Here is a 3,387-nt window from a genome sequence, read left to right on the forward strand (position 1 = left end):
TTCTCGAGAAAAAACAATGTATTAGAACACAAAGCAAGACTCAGTAACTTTAAAACACAAAATACTATAAAGCATCCTATTATGAGGAATTAGAAATCAAACCCAGGAAACCAAAGAAAGACAACGTCAAGTACACTGGTCTTAAATAGCATCCTGCTTGAACACTACTGGAATAAGAAAATTAAAAGAGAAATTTTTTAAAATTACTGGGAAAAAAAGAGATTGAAAACACAAAATACCAAAATCTTTGGGACACAGCAAAAGCAGTAAACGCACATGCCAAAAAAGAAAGAACCAAACTTAACCACTTTTTTAAAAAGCAGTAGTATTCTTACTTTTTATGTATGGATTTATTTACAAAGTTTGAATATATTGTTTTTCAGAAAAGATCCTTCCCATTTCCTTCAACTCCCCCATTGAATTGTGCGACTCTATAATCAACATCTCCCCCATGCCCAGCCTCACCCCTCTGCTTCCACTCCCCGCCCCCTCTTTGATCCTTATACTCATTCTCCAATAATGGTTCTATACAGTATTTGCCCTTGTTGAACTTCGTTAGCTCACTCAGCATAATGCTCTCCAGCCCCTCTCAAGTAAGGTAGTAATTTACAAAATCATTGCTCCTGCTGTGTGAATGTACCAAAACTTCTCAATCCATTCCTTTGTGGATGGACATCTGGGCTATTTCCATGTCCTTGCTATGGTGAATAATACTGCTATGAACTGTGGTGCACAAGTTTCTGTTCGAGCCTCAGTTCTCATTTCCGTGGGGTATATTCCAACGCAATGGAATAGCTGGGTCATATGTTCAGCTTTTTGAGGAAGAAGCAAACTGCCTTTAAGGTGGCTGAACCATTTTACAATCTCACCAACAATGTATAAAAGTTCCTGTCTCACCACATCATCTCCAACATTTACTACTTGCTGTCCTGTTAAACTTTGCCACTGCTAATGGAGTGAGAGGCTGTCTCATTGTGGTTTTGATTTGCATCTCTCTTATTGCCAATGATTTGGAGCATTTCTCATGTGTCTGTTGGCCATCTGAATAGCTTCCTCTGTTAAAATTCTTTCCATGTCTTTTGTCCATTTTGCAATTGGGTTATCAGTCTTTTTCTTGTGGAGGCCCAGGAGTACTCTGTACACTTTCATTATGAAACTCTTGTCTGAGATAGTATTGCCAAATGTTTGTTCCAAGTCTTCAAGTTTTCTTTTCACCCTGCTGGAAAAAAATTTTTATGTACATAGGGATTTAATCTTTAGAAGGTCCCATTCATCAATTTTATCCTCTTCAGATTGTACAGTTCTGGCTATGTGTGGCAGTCTCTTTATACCATGGCAAACTTTATCATTTTAATCAAGTATCTAGGACAATCAGAAAAAGAATAGCAAACAAGGAAATAATAAAAAGCAGGAAGAAATGAAATAGAAAGCAGAAAACCAAAAATATTAACAAGCCTAGAAGCTGTTTCTGTGAAAGGATTAATAAAATTGACACAATCTTGGCAAATCTAATACTGGAAAAGACACAACATGAGTAAGAAATTAAATAAATGAGTCAAATTACAACAGAACTTTGAAAGACAAAGTAAGAAGTCTTATACTTGGAGATCTCAAAATCTTTTAGAGACACAGTAATGAAAACAACTTGATATTGGTAAAACAACAATTACAAACCAAAAAGAAATCCATCCACTAACAGAAAATGATCTTGTGTGTGTGTGTGAGCGTGTGTGTACTGTCAAATCAGATCTGACTGGTACAGGGGGAGATTGTCACTCCTTCTCCAGCAGAGCATCTGGTAGATTCGAACTAAGCACCACCTCTGGGATTGCAGTGCAGCTTCTTGCCACCAGGCCACCAGAGCTTGCCCAGAAAATTATTTTTGACAAACAGATGAAATCTAGTAACTGGTAAAGACATCCTCTTTAACATATCATGTTGGCAAAACTGATTATCTGCAGAAAAGGAGCTCTGAGAGTCAGGTGTTAAGGAATTGCAATGCCAATCCAAAGGCATGTGATTTGAATCCACTAAACACTGTGAGAAAAAGGAAAATCTCTGTGCAATTTACAGCCTCTGTAAACTTGTTGGATGTGAGTCGGTTCCCACTCAACACCAAACAGTAACATTTATAGAAAATTTGAATGAGCTCACAAACAAAACTAACTCAAGATGCATCAATGACATAGATAGACATAAAACCTTAAACTATGAAGTTCATCAAAGAAATAATGGGGGCAAATTTAGGAGACCTAATCAGCATCAGGATGGATGGTGAAGAGGTTGAGATTGTTCACAACTTTAGTAGTCTACTTGGCTCCATGGTCAACACTCTTGGCACCAGTAGCCAGGAAATTAAAAGACGTATTACCATGGGAAAGTCTGCTGTTAGGGACCTCTCCAAAGGACTGAAGAGCAATGGTGTCACTCTGGTGACTAAGGTGTGTCTGGTACAGGCCATGGTCTTTGCAATCACTTGTTATGCACCAGAGAGTTGGACAATGACTAGGAAGGATAGAAGGAGAATTGATGCCTTCGAGCTGTGTTTCTGGAGAAGACTATTGAGGGTACCATGGACTGCTAGGAAAACAAACAGATTCATCCTGGAAAGAGTTAAACCAGGCAGCTCCTTGGAGGCAAGAATTCTGGGGCTTTGTCTGACATAGTTTGGACATGTTGTAAGGAGGGACCAGTCCTTGGAGAGGGACATCATGCTTGGGAGGGTGGAGGGACAGCACAAGAGGGCAAGACCTTCTATGAGGTGGATTGATTCAGTGTCTGGGGTAACCGGGATGGGTGTGTCAGAGGCAGTGCAATTGGCACAGGACAGAGCAGAGTTTAGGGCTGTTGTACATAGGGTCACTATGAGTCACAAGCGACTCGACGGCACATAACAACAACAATCCCAAGAAACTATGAAATGTAACTGAAAATGTTCAATCAAAAGAGAAAAAACTAGATGACTAGATGCCAACCTCCTAAAAATTAAACATGTTGTTGCTGTGTGCCTTTGAGTTGAAAGCAACCCACAGCAGACCCTCCAGTGGGTTTTCTGAGTCAGTAAAATACATGGGAAGACACTGCCCATCCTTCTCCTACAGAGCAGCTGGTGTATTCAAATCATGTGCCTTTTGGATTGCAGCACAGCAACTCTTTCCACTAAGCAATCATCAGAGGACCTCATGTTTCTTTTTTTTTTTTTTAAGGTTTTATTGTTGGAAGCAGAAGGATTTTAGATTTTGTTGAAAGCAGCCACGTCCATGGACTGCACATAGTCTTCAAAAGCAGTTATTTGTTCTTCCAGCATATCTGTGCCAACTTTATCATCCTCAACTACACACTGTATCTGTAGCTTCTTAATACCATATCCCACATGTACTAGCTTGG

The sequence above is a fragment of the Elephantulus edwardii genome, unplaced genomic scaffold, assembly GCF_000299155.1.
Source record: "Elephantulus edwardii isolate Elephantulus edwardi_28Jun2011 unplaced genomic scaffold, EleEdw1.0 scaffold00085, whole genome shotgun sequence".
NCBI lineage: Eukaryota > Metazoa > Chordata > Mammalia > Macroscelidea > Macroscelididae > Elephantulus > Elephantulus edwardii.